Genomic DNA, 19,610 nt, shown 5'->3' on the forward strand with positions numbered 1-19,610 from the left:
GGTGACGCTACGATTATTCCTGAGCGCTCCGTGTGTTTAATGCGTTGTCCTCTGTGCGTGCGTGCGTGTGCTTTTTTTTTCTTCCTGATTTGTGACGCCATCGTGGCATGTCTGGACTTGTTTAGCAGTGTTGCAGTTCTTCCCGCTGCTAGTATCTTGTTGGTGTCATGTTGTGCTAGCCGCGTGGCGATGTGTCGTGACCTGTGGTCTTAAGCCTTTTCCCTGCTCACCTAAGGAAATTAGTGTATCCGTGTCCTGTGCTTTCTTTACGCAAGGGCAATGCGTCTGTGTATGTGGCACTATCAGATACCAGACATGAGTGCCTTTTTCTTGGTTTATTGGCATATGCTTTAGGTCGAGCACAAGCGCGCGCAATTTTTCGCTGCTCTCTTCTTCAAATCACCGATTTTACGCAGAAGAAAGTCGCATGGTGCAGCTGAGAAGAGGGTTTCTCTGATTGTTTGTTTGATTTTGTTGGGTGTTCGATATGTTGAGGAAGTCAGCTGTTAAAGGTATCCGTGAAGAAATGCTTGCATCTGAGCGCAGGATAGGAATTCCTGAAGCACGGCACCCTCAGTGTAAATTAATTATTTTGGATATGAGTCTGCTTCCCTGCATGACAAGGCTGAAATGGGAAGAGAGAAAAAATTGGAGCGCTTCATTAGTAGCGATCCAAGTAATAGGGCAATTATAGTTTCCATAGAAAGTTGGGCTCCTAAAATTATAGTTTAGTTGTAGTTTTTCTTAACTGCAATGCAATAATCATTAATATAGTATAGGAATGCTATCGTGTTCCCGTAAAGGCGTTCTGTCTTGTGCTTTGGCGTGCGCGAATGGAACTTTGCCCACCCGGCTTCCGCGCCTTTTTTGCTCGCAGGTGTAGCCTCAGACAACGAATGTATGAGCATAGAAAGGGTCATGTATTACATAAGCCTGGAGGTGATGTTGAGTGGTCTCACTTATTATTTTAAAAGAGCAGTGGCAGTTTACTGTAATTCTAATGACCATGATGAGCCTTTGGGGTGAAAATCGTTAATATGCGGGGTGCTTTTTTGTTGAATTTTAATGAGAGAATCAATGTCATTAAGAGTAGGACAAAGGAAATAATCTTGCGATTCAATAAATAATAGGAGTCTTTGCCGGTGTCTTCTTCTTCAGACAGGATGTGATGACGTCACGCAGTCTGTAGCAATGCATTGACCGTTACTGGAAAAAAGTGTGGCAATAGAAAAATAGTGTGTATTGTCCTGGGCAGATTTATGATGAGCACTGTTTTTGAATAAGAAGAAATAGTTTGATGCTGGTTTCCTTCTTTGTTTCTTTTCGCTTTTTCCCCCCTTGTCTGACAAACATGTGCTGACATGCCTGGGCTTGTTCTGACATGCTTTCCTTCTGCATGTAGTTTTTTTCCTTTTGTACAAGGCATATTCTTGACGATAGGGCTGCCTTGAATGGGAGTAGAGCTATTCTTAATAATTTTGCGATTCATTTAGTTCAGAGAGTAACCGCGAGGGGGACAGGTGTGTGACTTTATGTCTTGCTGAACCATTTTTTTTTCCCTGTACAGTAAGACTTTGGGAATGAAATGCTACAATCTCCTCTTGTCTATGGTGTTTTTCTGCAATAGTTCCCTACGCAATCATTATAGTAGAATAAAGGAAATAATCTAGGGATAGTGATTCAATAAATAACAGGTGCCCTGTCTAGAGCGTACGCGTCCTTGAGCCACGCACCTGCATGATGACCGCATACCGAGAGACTATTGTTTCAGGTTGACCTTGTCTAGAGGAGCATTAGTGGAAAAAAACTGTATAGCCCTGAGACAATAGGATGACGTCACGACCAATGAGAACGGCCTGCAGGGGGCGCAAGGTTTCACTTCTCTCTTGGACACTGACGGGTCTCGACACGCAAATTCTGGTCCTGGCGTTGGCCGTCAGTGGAAGAGCGTACCTTCGGTGGGGTTCTGTCTGCCTCTGATGGGGTGCGGATGTGTGGTTCGTCACTGGTGAATGGTGTTCGACGATGCAGGTGGATTTTGTGACGAGCGGATTTACAGTGAGGGAATGCTGTGAACAGGAAAAATGATGGTGAGTGTCTTTTTCACTCTGTTCAAGTGTTTGTTTGTTTTCCTCTGTTGCCCAGCAGTCGTACAATTTGTGCTGACGTGTTCTGACATGCCCCGATATGCATGCTTTCCTGTGTTGACGTTTTTTATTTTTTTATTTTTTTACAAGGAACATTGTTGTCTTGACGATAGTGCTGCCCTGAGTTCTGCGCTCCTGTTTACCCGTACTCTTTGTTGATTTGTTGAGTACCTAGTCCTCTTATTTGCCGTTGATGGAGTTACGTGTTAGGATATTTTGTTCTTTTGCAAGTCTCATTTAGTAAGACTTTGGAATTCCTACGATCAGCTTTCATGCATGGTGCTCTTCTGCAATAGTTTCCTATTCAATCGTTATAGAAGAATAAAGGAAATAATCATGGGATAGTGATTCAATAAATAATAGGTCCCCTGTCTAGAGCGTACGCGTCCTTGAGCCACGCAGGTGCATGATGACGTCATACTGTGGCTTCATTGTAGATTGACCAAAGGAGCATTAGTGGAAAAAAACAGGGTAGCCCTGAGACAATAGGATGACGTCACGACCAATGAGAACGGCCAGCAGGGGGCGCAGGAATGCTCTTCTCTCTTAGCCTCACGACCAATGAGAACGGCCAGCAGGGGGCGCAGGAATGCTCTTCTCTCTTAGCCTCACGACCAATGAGAACGGCCAGCAGGGGGCGCAGGAATGCTCTTCACTCTTAGCCTCTCGGAGGTGGTCGCCCCAGAGGGCGCTAGGAGCGCGTATGCGTAGCGGCCGCGGAGCGGCGCCCCAGTCAGTTTCTCTCCGGCTGTCGCGGAAAGCAGACGTGCGCTCCCTGCGCTCGCTCAGTTTCTGGCGGGCTGTCACGGAGAGCAGTCGCATCGGTCTGCGCTCCTGCTGTGGTGAGGTGATTTGTTGTGTAACTAATGCTTTCGCCAACTTTGTTCCCGCTTTGTTTGCGATTTTCGTGCCAGGGCACGTCGGGTGCTGGTTGCTGTTGTCCGGGCATCCCCGCCATTTTCTATCTTCTTCTGCCTTGGGAACGGTTGTAGCGCTGGCGTGATTCTTAATAATTTTGTTGTGAGATTAGTTGAGAAAGTAACCGCTAGGGGGTGCAGCTGCGGGGCTTTATACAGGACAAAAAAGCATTACGAGTCAGTTTCTGCCTGCCTCTCGGATGGAGCAGTCGCATGGTTCTGCGCTCCTGTTCTGGTGGGCTCATTTGTTGTGTAACTAATTCTTTTTGTTGTTAGCTATTGATGGTTTGCATACTCTTGCTTTCCCATCCTCTGTATTACGAGTGTTTTTCTCCTTGCATGCCCAGAGCTGTCCTAACCTGCCCAGACATGTCATGATGACGTCACAGCTGACGTCACAGGATGTCCGGAACTGGTGGTCATAGCTGCGATGCTTTGCAACCTGCTTCTGTGCTCCGTCGCCCAGCGACGGTCAGCGGCCTTTCCGGGCCGCTTTCTTCAAGATGGCGTCGTTGATCTTCAACTAAACTCCTTCTCTCCACTATCTCTCTATCTATTTTTTTATTTTTTATGGACTCTCGTAGTGCACAACGCTCGGGTGGTCTGGACACGAGTTAGACTTTCCCCAATTAGTGTGGTGGCTCCCTGGAGGGTGCTGATTAATGTGGGGGGTCCCAATTAGCTCTAATTGCTAATTAAGTCGTGTTCAGTCCAGTTGGGCGTTGTGCACTATGAGAGTCCAGTACCTACCACTTACATCTGCAGTCACATCATAATGATACCCACGATTTAGCACAAACGATACAAATGTCAATCTGCCACGTGGTGACTGTCCTCAGCATAGCTGCGTTTCAGACAGGTCGATGTACTTGTGCACTGCAGTACAAGGTGGAAAAACAGCATTACCAATAACAACAGGTCCCTGTGATCTACATATATTTCAAAGTACTGGTAATTTTGCTACTGGTTCTCTTTGCACCGGCTCAGACACACCCTACATGTCCTTCCATCACAGTTCCCATTTTCATGATCTCTATTTGTTCGTTATGTGTAACAGACAGCATTTCCGGTATTCAATCACTCTTCATGTCCAATGTACAGCAGTAATTTCAACTGTTCCGTGTTGGTACTTCCTGTGCCAGTAACAGTGTCAGCTAGTGCTTCTGCTTTTCATGCTAAACTGCCCAATAAAATTCCACTCTGTTGCACTATCAATGCATTGGAGTTGTGTCTCCACGCACAATGTAGTAAATATTTCTTTTTCCCATAGCATTTGGCATGGGACACACATCTGGACTCCACAACTAATAGTTGGTATCCTTAATAATAATAATCATTGTGGAAATGCGTAACAAGTTTTATTAATTTAATGCAAAGAAACAACTCAAAAGCATGAGGTACAGGCACTGCTGTGCCCATAACAGATAATTTGGAAGAAAAGAAACAAAGTGTTGGGCATACACAGTGCTGCTCACACAATGAAGGGGAACACTGTGTGAATCATGGTCATGGGCTTGTATTGGCAGTAATCGCATCCCAGAAATATGTTGCTTTGATAAAGTCTGCAGCCAGGTTTCTTGTGTTTTGTGTCTTGCGGTGGCAGTCTACAAAGCCACATCTACTGTTAGCAGATGATAAATTTGAGCATAAGAGCAAGCAGCTGTCACCTTGAATATTTTCTAATATTACGGTACATCATCATTGCAGAAATGTTTGTTGTTGGCATATTTGCCCTCCCCTTCTGGTGTGGTGTGCTGGAAGCGGTAGAGCACACATTTTAGCTACACATGTAGTTACATGTGCGTCCTTATAAAATTTTGAGACCTTCACTTCTCTGTGGATTTTCTCCTGAACCGGCAAGGTGAAACCTGCTCACAATTTTGCACGCAGCATCTGCACACACCTGACAGTGGTATCGACATCATGACTACATGGGCTGTTTGACACTCTAGTGTTGTGTTTATATGCCCCCGTGAAGGCTCTTATTTGTCCATACAAATTCGTCGACACAAAACACTGCTCACAATATTTCCTTGTATGCCTCTGCGGGATATTTCTACCTGTACTTTTATCGAATAACCAAGTCTAATATCCTAAATACACGCTTTTTTGTCAAAATTTCTCCCAGTCGACATATACAGCAGCACTCTGCATTGAAGCCGATAAGCATAGCCAGATCTCACCAGCACAAAATTGCGCCAAGAAACATGGTCATAGTGATTTCCAAAAAAACATTAGTGCTTTCATAATGACAGAACACAATAGTGCTTTCCTATGGGGCTTGCATCTTTCTTGGCAAGCAAATCAAGCTTCCAAGGGGATCTAGAGCTTCCTCCATATGGTGTCCTTTCCAGAGTCGGATCTGAAATATTTTACCTTGTTAATGCACTGGGACATCCAACATATAACTCCAGGTACCCTCTCAATGCTACTATTTTGGAATGTCACTCATAGCATTTCAAAGGCGAGCTACGTGCTTGATATTTGTGCCTTTACATGCTGGGTAACATGTACCATACTCCGCTGTATAGCTGTAAGGCACATGGAGGTATAACAGCTCCATGGAACCTCCCCTCCTTCTTGTGACATCCGTTTAGTTTAGAAGACAAACACGATGGATGCATTTTTAAGAGGAAACACTTAACAGTAATCGAGGAACACAAAGCTCGTTAACAAGTATCGGCGATCACTGTAGTGTGCAGCAAGTCGTTAAATGTATCAATCAGAACCAGTAACGGCAGCACAGCACGAACTCTTGTTAGTAATGTATAACAGAGGCACTAGGGGCTGTACCAAAAGTAATACGCACAATCAGCGTCGTTTCTGTTGCTGGAAGTAACAGCTGTTTGTGCACGACTTCCTGTCAGCTTTGGATCGGAAAGTGACTTGTGTCTAGCTGCCAATGTTGACATCACTAAAGATGACGATGTTGGTCCTAAATTAGGAGTGCGGATTTCAAAATTTCACTTCATACCGATCGTTAACTTTTAACTCACTGGTGGGTTTATTACTTCACTTACTTCGCTCACCTGTTCCTCACAACGTTCTTTTTGCTTAATTTGCGCAATTTCGACTTGAAAACTATTGAAAACTTGAAAACAGCGTCCAGCAAAAACTATTTTTGGGTTGTTTCTCGAAAGGCTCATTCACAGCTGCTCCGCGGTAGACCGGCTTTAAACTACCCCCACCCCTAGTTTAAATCAGTTCTATGCAAATACATGGGAGTTAGACCATCGCTAGGCCGCCGGGTTTACGTCGTGTGAACGGCGAACGAAATGAGACGTTGAGGGCAAATATTGATTGGAGTGCAGCAAAATTCGCCTTACAAACGCTTCTAGTAGCTTTATAAGTCAAAACTTACCAGTATTTCGCCGAAAAATTTCCGGCGAAGCGTAGATTAGGCCTATGCGTTGTGCACACATACACCATGGAGGCCGCCATAGGCCTCGCGGTAGCCGGGTTAGACCAGTGGGGTGGTTGTTCGTGATTGGCGGACGAAGTACTCACGTGATCAACTTAAACCAGACGTCACTAAACCAGTGGCTAAGTGGGACTGGTGAATACGGGCAATAGTGTATATAGAAAATATCAATCCATTCGATTAAATTCTCTGTCATCATGAAAGAGTGCTCGTCAAAGTGAGCGAGCTCAAGCTTGCGTATTGTGAAATTACACATTCTACAACACTGATCGCAACTCGCAACATCTGTTCAAATTTTAATTAAACTCTTACTGATGTGTGGTAGTCACCACTTCTCCTGAATGTGAATCGATAAATTTTAGCATTTAAGCCACAATCAAATATGTCGTATAGTATGTGTGACTATATGCAGAACTTTTTAATCTATATATGTATATATTATATATAAAAATGCAAGAAATAGCGTGCAGTTTTGGCTTTGAAAATTTAAAGAAGAAAATGATCTTTAATGTTGAGTTTGCGTTTTACAACGTTATGATGAGCTAAAAACTTATAAAATTAAAGTATGGCCTTTCCGTTTGTAGTGCCTGGATGCTATGACACTAAAATAATGTGATAGTTTTTCTGTATGGCTACGGGAAATCTCGAGTATATTTTGTGAATTGGATCTACGTTTATGTGTGACCTGCGCTGAACTGGTTATTATAAGTAATATAACATATCTTCCATTGTGTTTATGCATAACGCTCATCTTCATTGTATATTGGTTAAGCATTTCTGATGGCGGTTGTGTGATCCGCTTCTCCCAAAATCTGATTGCCACTTGGAAATTATTTCGTATACGTTTGTGTGCCGTGTGTTACGAAGATTACCTGATTAGAAATGTAGACTTGTCCTGCACGTCATGCTCGTAAAATCCTTTGTTTGCATTGTGGCATCTGATAAAAGAATCGCTTTTCGCGAAGACTTCGTATTATCTCGCAGGCACTGAACCCGAATGCAGTTGTAAAAGTTGATCCCAAGCAGCACAATGTACTGAAAGTCGAGTGCAATAGGGGTGGACGGTATGTGTGTTATCAATGTTCCTTAGCTTCAAGAGTCTGTTCAAGGTCTTCCATCTACCCGTCCACCCCTATTGCACTCGACTTTCAGTACATTGTGCTGCTTGGGATGACACTGTGTCGCCAACGCTTTGACTTATCCCGCCGCGATCAGTTATCTTTCCTTATTTCCTGTTTTGCCCTATCTTGGACAGCTCCTTTTTCCTATCCAGACACACAAATGGATAACTGTGTTGACGAAAATATTTATTCCGCACTCCAATTGGGTTGCTTGTCAAAGACGCCTTTTCTTGTTCTTTTCCTACGTTTAGCCTAGTCCAACTGTTTGAGATTTTTTTCTAATCAAAGATTGATGTATCATGCCTCAAATTTCAATGACTGATCCTTCTCCGACAATTCTATCCTTGGTGTGATGAAGTTGTACAGAGTGTAGTCGGGGGAAAAAAACTATTTGATGGCTAGCTCTGATTCCATATTATAATTTTTGCACATAGTATGGAATATTGGTTCTCTCAGCAATCATTGTGTTCAATCTAGCCATATCAAATGCAAGGTGTTTTTCATTATGATGCGTAGAATTCATTATAATGATGACAAAGATTACATTTATTGTTTCAGTTATATGCTTGTTTATTCCGATAAATTACAATGTCCTACTCCAATCTTTGAAGTTTTCGTTTGTTGTCTTGATTGATGAATTCGGAATGTATTACATAATGATGTCTTATTATCGGTCGCTTGAATCCAGCGTTGATTAATGCAATCGATACGTTGTCGCCGCATTTGTATTGCTTCAGTAACTTTCGACGAACTTGCACAATCTCTTATTGATGTTTCCTTTCTTTGTATGAATGTTCTTGAATGGCGTACAAGACGGTATTAGATGAAAATCGTACGGTGGTCCACCGCAGTTGATATGTTCGTTGAGTTTCAATAACTGATGATACATCAGACCTTGTACAATAATACTGAACTTCTGCTGATTCGACATCGTTGCAGAGACTGGTAGAAGAAAATAATTGCGTTCCCATGGTAGTGGAACATATCATGTGATAAGATTTTATGTACTTTTCATCTCAGATATGTGTAATTTCAACAAATCCGTAATGAATCGTGCGATATAGACTGCTTGTATGTGATAATTTGATCTGACTGCTTTCTTGATGAATGCCATGCCCATTGCAATGATTACAATTACATCTGGTCTAGTGTATTTCAATTCTTCGTTAGCAAACCTCAAAAACTCCGCCATCAATCCCAGTGGCCCTTCCGACGTTGATGTGCAGATATTTTTATAAGTATTGTAGATTTGGCATATAAATTCTTGCACCTTCAGTTGTGTAGTTTGTACCATTTCTCCGAATACGACCATGTCTAGGACGTATTCAAATGCAGCGATAATGGAATCGTTTCGCGGCTCTTCCTTTTCGAAGGAGTTTTTTATCACATCATCCCATGACTTATGGTAGCGAGTACAAAATCTGCCCATCTTTTCAATGTAGAGCAATTGTCTCTTCTGTTTTCAAGTGCTCGTCTACATTTAATTAAAAGCATATCTATGCTCATTTTATTGATTAAAATTTTATTATCTGGTTTAGAATGCTATAATATCCACATGTCGTGAGAATGATTGTTTTGACTTTGTTTCAAGTATTCACTCGACTGATATTCTATGAGTTGTGAAGTTACTACCTGAAATAATTATTGTCTTGCATTTGTTTCAATTGTTCATTCGATTGATATAAGTAAAAATAATCTCTAAGATGGAAATGCCTCATACCTCTGAGTTGCATTTCACATTTGATATTTCTGTGTGGTTCATTAGAACTTTCTGTTGCAAGATATTACAAAAATTGATTTAAAAATTTGTTTCTCGTTTTTGATTGAGTATTGTTGGTACCATTTAATAATTTGGACTTTCTCTACATGTTCAATAAGAATATCGCATCTGTACAAACTTAGTCGGCTTGTCAACCACTTTGACGAAAGATTTCCGTTTCAAGGAAAGGATGCGAAAAGATAGTGATCCCAACGAGTAATATCGGCATCTATTTGCACTGCACAATAAAATATATCGCCTTTGAACTATCTTATCTGATCTCTAGAGCGTTCTGTTTTCTGGACGAAGGAATATAGCCCGAAACCCTTTGAGTGATAAAGCATGGGATAAAGCATACAGTGAGGAAAAGAGTGAAAACCGAGATGAAAACAGTGCATATTTTCTATGTCTTGGATACCTCCATCAAGGTTCGTAGTGTTTGTTAGAATGAAAATTGTATATTGTTCGATTTTATGATGGTTCAAATATAGATTATTTTCTTGTTGTTTACGTGTCGCCGCTTAGAGTGTTCCTCTGTTCTTCAGCGTTAAATCTGTGCTATAGTGTTAAATTTGTAATATTTCGCTTTTTGATAGATTGATTAGCTATTATTTCTCTATGTGTTGGATGGTGCGCAGGTTTGGGTCTCTATTAATTGTAGCTGTTGATTGTGTTGCTTCTCATTACTTCCTTACGTCTATGCTGTTCACTTAATAAGAAATTGGTTAATTAAAAGTTGTGTAATGTTGGAATATAAAACTTAGATTCCCTATTGCGCGCGAAATCTTATGACAGATATTCACATTATTGCAATGATGGTTCGCACGTATAGGAATATTAGAGTTTTTATAATACAACTTGTAATTTGATTGTTCTCATATGGATTAAGAATATCTTCTTTGTAGTGGTATAGATATGTGTTCGTGTCGTTCGTGTTCCGTGGTCTTCCATACCATTTATCGGCACCCGTCTTCAATAAATCATAGCAGATATCATCAGAGCTGGTTGTTGGCTAGGAGCGTGCTATGTGGTGAAGTTGGTGGTGGTGTGGTGGTGGTTATTTCCCCATTCATTATCATTAACTTATTTGTTGTTGTTGTTAGTGAAGTTCATTTTTAACATATCTATTTTCTGTGTTGGATTCATAAAACAAAGTAATGTTTGTAGTGTCTCTTAGAATGAAAATTGTATAGTGTCCGATTAGATTATGTCACGATGATGATTTTATGATAGTTAAAGTGATAGATTATTCTCCTCTGTTGTTTTGATTAAGAATAACTTCTTTGTAGTGGTATAGATTTTATTTCCTCTTGTGTTCGTGTCGTTCGTGTGCCATGGTCTTCCAGGGTCTCTGCTGTTCACAGTTAATTACATACAACTATCGGAACTTCCCTCTATTGAAGTGATGATTCTCACGTATAGGAATATTATACTTTTTATAATAGAACTTGTATTTTTGTTTGTATTCATATTGATTAAGAATATCTTCTTTGATTAAATGTGGTGACCGTTTCTCGTTTTGATATGGCATTGTGTAGCTATTATTTCCGTACATGTTGGAGGATTGGTTCTATATTAATGCTATGTGTTGATCGTGTTGATTCGAATTATTTCCTGATGTCTGCGCTATTCACTTCATAAGAAACTGATTATTTGTGTCATGTTGGAATATTAAACTTAGCTATTGTGCTCGAAATTACTTACATCTATCAGGTTTTCACGTCTCAGAATTTTTATAATAAAACTTGTAATTTTGATTGTAATCATATTGATTAAAAATATCTTCTTTGATTAAATGTGCTATCCCTTCTGCTTAATCGAAAACGCGTGATTACCACTAATAAAAAATATTGTGTATGATGTGTGATACCCCTTCAATGCTATTGCGTCATACCTGTAATAAGTATAATCTTTGTTACATGTATTGTATTGTGTTTCTTCTGCTTCAGGTTTTTGGCTGGGTTTTTCTCCTTCACATAGAGTCATAACATAATTCCTGACACTAATGAGTTTAATAAATATATTTTCACTTGTACTTTTGTGTATGGCTATCCTTTGCATGTAAACAGTCTACTGCACACCTGTTGTAGCTGAAAAAAAAAATTGCGATTGAATTCGGCACAGATTGAAAAACGAGGAAAGAAGTCGGTCCAGGATGAAAAATGTGAGCGGGTAAGCGCACACGCAGCCCTACGGCCACGCTCCGCCCACCGGTAAGGGCCTCCACCCGAGCGCCGCCTGCCGGGCGCAGGAAAAAATATGCGAACGAAGTCGGCCAGGGCTCAAAAATGTCGAAAGAAGTCGGCCCAGCCTGAAAAATGTGAGAGGGTAAGCGCGCACGCAGCCATCCCCCCGCCGATAAGCGCGCTGACAACCCTCCGCACACGCGCCGCGCGGTGAAAAATACGCGCAGGGCTCAGGGCAGGGGTCAAAGGTCAAGGTTGTAGTTTCGCCACCCCGTAGTCTCGGCATGCCCTATTACCACCCCCTCCATGCAGAACTTCTCGTCTACAGCCAAACCCTTGGCGTTGCTGCTGCGAAAAGGTACCCCATGGAGCTGGGGTCAAACAACAAGAACTTTATTTCTGGCTTTGGAGAGTGCTGGCGATACTCTACCCCATTGCCGGTGGGAATGAGGGGAATAAAATAACGAGCCCCTTCACAATAACGATCGAAGCCCGATGGTGCCCAGAAATGTCAGAAGAGCTTTGTGCGCAGAGCGTTGCTGGGCTGGATTAGGCCAGGGACCAATCAATTTCGATAGGGAGAAGGGGCGAGAGTCCAGCTGACGAAGAGATTCGGAGAGTGTGGTTCGGGAAGGTTGGTAGTGGGGGCAATGAAGAAGAATATGCTCCAGATCCTCGAGAACACCACAGTGGCAGCAGGTGGGAGAGTCAACTTGTCTCAAGCGGTAACGCCACTGAGCTGTAAAGGTCACATCGAGGCGCATTCGGTGGATTAATGCAGCATCTTGACGAGAGGTGTTTCGAGGATTGCGGAAAGCGAGCGTTGGATCAACTATGCTCAACATATAGAGGGGGGAAGAATGTCGGTTGTCCATTGGCGGGAAGCCAGGGGTATCACTAGGCGTCGCAGAATTGAATGGCGGTCTCCTCTCAGCAGAACAATACTGGTCCGTTTCCGATACGAAAGTGCTGCTTCTGCGGCGCTGTCGGCCTGCTCCTTCCCCACGACACCACAACGGGCTGGAACCCACTGGAAAACTAGCCTGTGGCCTGCTGCGTAGATGGTGTGGTAAGCCATTAACACATCTGTGACTAGGGGTGAGGATGGGCCTCGTATGCCGGAATTTTCAATTGCTTGAAGTGCAGATTTGGAGTCTGTGAAGACTGCCCATTCCCGCGGTGTAAAATCAGCGATGCACAATGCACATAACTCGACCTGGGGAAGCCGAAGGACGGACGGTAGGGGAAGGAGGTTGTTGGAGGCAATGGAGAATAATAACATGTGCCTGCTGAACAACCGCGAGCCCACTTACATGCGATCCCCAACGTCACTCGATGTATTGGACCTCTCGTGGTGTTCAACCGACATAATTCGCCACTTGTCGTGCGCTACGGACGTCGACACTAGAGGTAGCGATCATTTTCCTCTATATATTTCGCACGACAGACTGCCCCTCACAGCAACTACTTTACTGATTTCTTTCACAAACTGGAGACTTTTTCGTGCGGGCCTCAGAACATCTGTGTACACCGGTGTGTCCCCAGAGGCTCTCTCTCAAGCAATTACCCGTGGTATTCAGGAAGCGGTGGTCATGTCTAAAAGGGTAACAGGCCATGTCGGTCATTCCCCAGCAATTAACCACCTTAGAGTATTACGTCGCCGAGCAGAAAGAGCGGCTCGTCGGACAGGGCAACTAACGGACATTGTGGAATACCGCCGGATGAGAGCTAAAGTAACACGAGAACTAAAGAAAGAGGACAGCTGGGGTCAAAAGCAAGATGCAGTTTTCCAATCCCTCAAACGGCAGCTATTGGAGGATGCCGCCCCTATTGAAAAAACGTTTGGGGTAACCCCAGAAAATCCTGAGGTTACCTTAAAAAGTCGTGGGGTGTTTGAGGTTACCCCAGGACTACTTGGGGTAATGCTGAGGTAACCCCAAGACATTCTGGGGTTACCTCAAGGGCTTCTGGGGTTACCTCAAGAGCTTCAGGGGCCACCCCAGGACCTTCTGAAGTTACCTCAAGAGCTCCTGGGATTACCCCAAGAGCGTCTGGGGTTACTACAAGAGCATCTGGGGTTGCATTTAAACCTTCGGTGTTGCCTCAGAAAAAGCCGAAGGTTTGCTGTGTTATCCCTTGAAGTTCTGATGATACCTCAGGACCCGTCTGTAAGGGCCTGCTGGGCGCTTCTTAATAATTTCGGGGATTGCCTTAAATTTGTCTTGGGATTGTTTGTGCGGGTATCCTAAAAGGCTCGCCAGGAATGCACTCTGTTTTGGAACACGGATCTGTGGCGCTTGAAATCGGAGTACAGGCGTCGCCACCCTTAACCGTAGAGCGGGAGCGCGTGGCCTGCTTGCATGCCAGCGCCGCCTTGCGTCGATGCTGGGGTGGAGGCTCTAAGACCATGGTACACGAGCGTCCCTTCTCGATCGGTTGAGCTCAGGGTAATCGGCATGGTACGAATGGATCACCTGCTGTATATATCACCTTATGTATCACCTATATATCGCCCTCGCAAAACAGGCATAATAAATGCGCGTGTGCATTGTCTACCACGCGCTATCTAAATGCCGGTTTGCGGAAGGGTGAGCTTGAGGGGCACAATATTCTGAAATAAGTTTGAGACATATGCAGGCTCACCCATGTTTGCTCTGAGCGTTCTGTTCACTATGGTATGTGTTATCACAGATTTTTTTTTTTTTTTCATGGTGCTGAGGAAAGATTTGGTAACGTGTTTGTGTGGATGCAAATATGCTAAAGAAACACTGATATTTTCGCTCGTATACTGATTTTCTTATCGCTGAAGTGTCTGCAGATAGCTAACCGAGTAGGTGATCCGTGCGTGCTTGCCGTGCCCCTGTCGAGAGGTAAACTGTACCCTGTAAACTTTGCATGGTATTTTTTTTTCTCAAAGATGTGTGTACCCTGTTTCTCTTGTGAACCAACACGAAGCACCTCACCCTTTCTTCACGAAAGTGCATGTTCAAATCGAATCCGTCGGAGACAGCCGAACACATTTCATTCTTGAAGCCAACTAGCTCGCGTGATGAACGATGAGCGAAAACCCGAAAACAGCACGGGCGGTGCGCCGTTGTTGTGCCCACCGTTGTTGTACCGGTTGTTGTGTTGTTGAGTCCGCACGTTCAGCCATCGGTTTAAGAAAATTGCAGCAGTTTTTTTTTTTTTTTTTATTGATGTACTTTTTCTCATAGCGTCGGAACACTACCCGCTTTGCGAAGCAAACAGTTTTTCTGCCTCGACGAGGTGATTTGCAAAATGTTATGTAACGCTATTTATGTTCGACAAATAGGTTGCTGCTTTATTAACACAAGCGTGATCACACCCGCTCAGTCACTCGACCTTCCTACACCTGACAAGTCATGTTGATGCGTGTGACCTTGAGTACGGAGTTTCGCCTCCAAAAAAATGCAATACTTCAACTTTATAAAACACGAGCGCTAAATCTTAGCAGGTGCCAGGGTGCCGAAGTTGCGCTGGACAAATACGCCTCTCAACCCTCCATTCCTCTCTCAAACGGGGAGGTGACCTTGGTCCTTTGTCTCTCATGCCATGAACAATAGCGCTTTATTCCTTTTGCTCCCAAGACCGGTTTTTGGCTTGTTGCGCTCGGAAAGTTTTCAGTTCATAGCCTGAGCTCGTCCGGTGTTGTCGTAGTGTTTTGCGTTAGTTAAACTTGACACTCTTACTTCGCGTGATTTCGAAGAGGCAGAGAATAATTATACAGTGCAAGAGTGGGAGTGCCTCGCAGTGGTGTGGGCACTCGATAGATTCCGTCCACATGTCGAGTTTACCCAATTCGAGGTGCACTGTGACCATGCCTCACAAGCTTGGATGTTTCGTACCGACAAGGCTTCTAGCAGGGTACGGCGATGGGTTCTGCGGCTACAAGGCTTCAGCTGCACCATCAAGGACCGCCGAGGAAAGGCAAACGCCCCAGCTGATGCCTTAAGTCGTTACCCGGGGTCGTTCCATCGCCAAGCTTCCCAGTCTGTTTCCGAACACACTTGTTCCCATTCATCCTCTCAGAACCTGCAAACTCAGTGGACTTTGAAGAGGCAATAGCGGTGCAACAGACTTATGTATACCCCTTATCTGACCCTGAGAGTCTGGCGGCAGAGCAACGAAGTGACCCATTGTTGCAGGAAATCATCAACCACATCAGTGGCACGTGCCCTCCTACAGAGACCAAAGATACCAAGAGAGTTCAGGACTTGGCTGCACAAAGTGAGCTAGATGATGCTGGGGTACTCTGGCATATGAGTGGTGAAGGCAGAGTAACATGGGTGTCCCGATGTCTTCTGAGTGATGTCTTGCGATTGGGATATGGGAGGAATATGTTCATTAAGAAAAAAAAGAAAGGAAAGGTCAGCCAGGCAAAGAGCTGGCTTGCTATTCCGAAAAAAAAGGGAAAAGGGGAAGGGGAAAACGAAAAAGGAATTAGAAAGAAAAAAACAAAAAGGGGAATCAAAAAAGAAAATGAAGGAAAAAGAAAAAGGGGGAATCGAAACAACCACGGACGAAACAACAACGAAAAAAAAAAGAAACACGGGGGAATAAAAAAAGAAGGAAAGAAAAACAAAAAGCAACAAAAAGAAAGGAAAGAGAAACAAAACGAAAGGAAAAGGAAAGAAAGAAGAGAATAAACACTAGCACACCCATATGATCACCCATTGAGCGGCCAAGTAGGCTACTTTAAGACATACAAACGCATCAGAGACCAGTACTTCTGGCTAGGCATGAGGGCAGATATCGCACGTCATGTGCGGGCATGCCAAATATCCCAAAGAACGAAGCCTCTTCGTCAGAAGGTGAAAGGACTGATGTCCAGCATCTGGGCAACACAACCTATGCATCTTCATCACATTGTGCATCACACACATCCCCGTCTTTTCTTGTCTTAACTACAGCGGAGCTGCTCCGTTTCTGGCCAACCCTGCACAGTCACGTGGGCACGTCGAACAACAAACGCGGTAATACCCTGTAATACCTCAGGAAGGCCTGAAGTTCTTTCACGTTTTGTGGTTGAGGATATTTCTGCACGGCCTGCACTTTCTCGGTATCGGGGCGTCATTCGCCTGGAGAAATGATGTGGCCCAGGAACTTAAGTGTACGTTTACATAGTTGAACCTTCTCACGATTGACCGTAAGTCCACAGGCACATATCCTCACAAGTACCTCTCGCAGATGCACAATGTGATCCGATTGAGACTGGGACAAGCTCCTTCTCGAGATAGCTTTTGCGATGCGTACGTCGGAGAGCGTTGTGACGGGATACACCCCAGCGTACCTGCGTCACCAGATGTCATGAAAAGATAACTTGTTGAAGCCACAATGATTAAAGGGTCAAAGCAATGTATCAGTACGGAATCTGTGTGTATCACAGACAGAGAATTAGAAAAGATCCCAGTAGCTTTAGGGGGTGTATCACAGGCAGAGAACTACATAAGATTAGATGTGCTTTAGGGGGCGTGTTTCAAGACATGTATAAGCAAGGTTTTCGCTTAATAAAAATTTGTTGGAAGTTAGTGCCTGTCCGTGTCCAATTCCTTCTGTCTGTGTCTTGTTGCACTTATAACTATGGCTGATTCTTACCAACGCGCCGAAACCATTTCGTTACTTTTTTTGCGATGCGTACGTCGGAGAGCGTTGTGACAGGATACACCCCAGCGTACCTGCGTTACGAGAAGGAATTGCGCACACCTTGGATGCCGTTGCAGCCATCCGACGACGACGAGCACCCACCCCACCACGATTATGATGCCGAGATACCACACAGCCTACAAGATGCCCTGGATCTTGTGCGTGACCATCAGCGACAAGTACAGGACGCTCAGGAACGGCAGTACAATAAGGGCAGGCATGCCTTTGAGTTCCCTGTAGGCGACTTAGTCCTCCGAGATGACACACGTACCCTAAGTAACCCGAGCAAGGGCATCTCGTGAAAATTGGCACCCCGGAGAAGAGGACCGTTTGTGATTGCAGCAAGGCTGGGACCCAATGCCTACAAACTCGGGGAGGTTCACTCACGGCGGTTGTGCGGCAAGGCCAATGTGAACCAACTAACACCATTCTACTCTGATTGACATTAGTGCAGAGTTTGAAGTGGGGAGGACTGTAAGGTCTTCCCAGTCTATGGGGAGTTAGTAGGGAGGACTGCCGCAAGGTGGCAGGGAGGGAGGATTGACGGGGGCAAGAGAGAAAGGAGAGGGGAACGGCGCGCGGGCGGAGGAGCGGAGGGAGAGCCGACAGAATGTGAGCTGGGAAGGCCACGAACGGCGAGCGGAGAAGTTTATGCTTGCGATGTGGGAACCATTTGTAAATATTTATCGCTATCACTAAAGCAGTTGTGGCCTTGAACTCTGACACAACATCAGATGGAAGCTTCCATTTGGGTACTTTTTACCTGATGGGGTGTCCGGGGAGCAACGAGCAAATCTTGTCCGCAAAGGGCTTTCCCACGAAGCAGGGGCAGAAGTCATCTGACTCACTTGTGATCTTACTCACCGCCAACATCACTATCCTAGGATGCAGCATAAACCCTGAAATCGGCCTCAAAACAAGCTATTCGCGTCCAGATTCTTGGCAACAAGTTGTGGCGTTTTTAGACGCCTGCCACATGTTCAAGCTTTTGAGGAACACACTCTGCGAAAAGCACAGCGTTTTCAACAGTGATGGGGGCATGGTGTGCTGGAGTTACATTCAAGAACTTCATAACCTTCAACAAAAGGAAGGCATTCATTGCTGCAAACAAGCTACGATAAGCTCACATTAATTGGAGGGAACAGCCTATGAAAGTCCGCCTGGCAGCTATGCTCTTCAGTACATTCGTTGCTGATGCACTCAAGGAATGCCGTGAGCTCTCACTACCTGACTTTGCAGAAACCGAGAAAGCTGAGCAGAAGAATGTATCGGCATAATCAACAACTGCTTCGACATACTGAATTCACGGGACATAAGACAGAGATCATGGGAAAAGCCGCTTTGTCCGGAAAACATTAATGAAACCAGAAAGTGTATCCAAGAACCATCGAATCATATCTCTATATCTCAACACTTCGAACTAATACCACCACTGCTGACCACGGACCACTGCTGGACCACTGCGGACTGCTGAACTCCAATCGCAAGACAGGCTTCCTTGGATTTCTTGTTCGCCTTAACAGCAGAGGGCAATTACATACGTGCTAAAATAATCTTTTAAAACATTCAGTGCATTCACACGTCAAGCGTCCGGGAACAGTTAGTCGCACCAGTGCGACCTACGTTTCCATTGCATTTTTTTCTTTCTATTTCTATTTTTCTATTTCTTCCCATTAGCGGTCGATCGCGACAACAACTACTTCCCGCAACCTAGTGCTTGTCAGACTTTGCACAGAGGGTTGTCACGTACATAGGCGACTATGTAGTACGGTGTTTGCGGAGAAACCTGAAGTGCGAAATCTGTGTTTCTGCTCTTACAGTGCCTACAGCTTGTGTCCCTCAACACTCTCTTATTCGTCTGAAGAGTGTAGGCTGGTTATCGTACCTATCTAAGGGCGTAATTGAAGTGTGCATCGAAAGTAAAAAGGTGTTCTGGTCCCCCGTAGTACGATCTGGGGCTTAATCGCTGCGCGAGCGAAACGAACCGGCATAAGGAATCGTTAGCTTACCGAAACGAAAAATGATAACGAAGTTGCATGCATAACGAGGAAACGAGGCTGTCACAGCGGGCCTAGCGGGCCCGTGATTTGCTCCTCGTGACGCATGACGTAACTTCCTCGTTTTCGTTAAAAGTGGCGCAATCTTTGGCTTAGGCAAACTACATACCGTGATCGGTATTATACGAGAGGGTAACCCAGGTGAAAAGACGTTAACGTTGCATGCGCTTTATTTCAGCGCTTTATATAAGAGTGGCACTTTCATGATATAGCTCGTAACAAAATAATATTGAGCGACAAGTGGTTTAATAACATCAACTACCGCGAGAAGGAAAGGGAGAAAGAAAATACCTGGAGACGCACGCACACAAACGTACCCACAAACTCATATTCACAAT

This window comes from Ornithodoros turicata, chromosome 4 (genome assembly GCF_037126465.1).
Source record: "Ornithodoros turicata isolate Travis chromosome 4, ASM3712646v1, whole genome shotgun sequence".
In the NCBI taxonomy this organism is placed as follows: Eukaryota; Metazoa; Arthropoda; class Arachnida; order Ixodida; family Argasidae; genus Ornithodoros; species Ornithodoros turicata.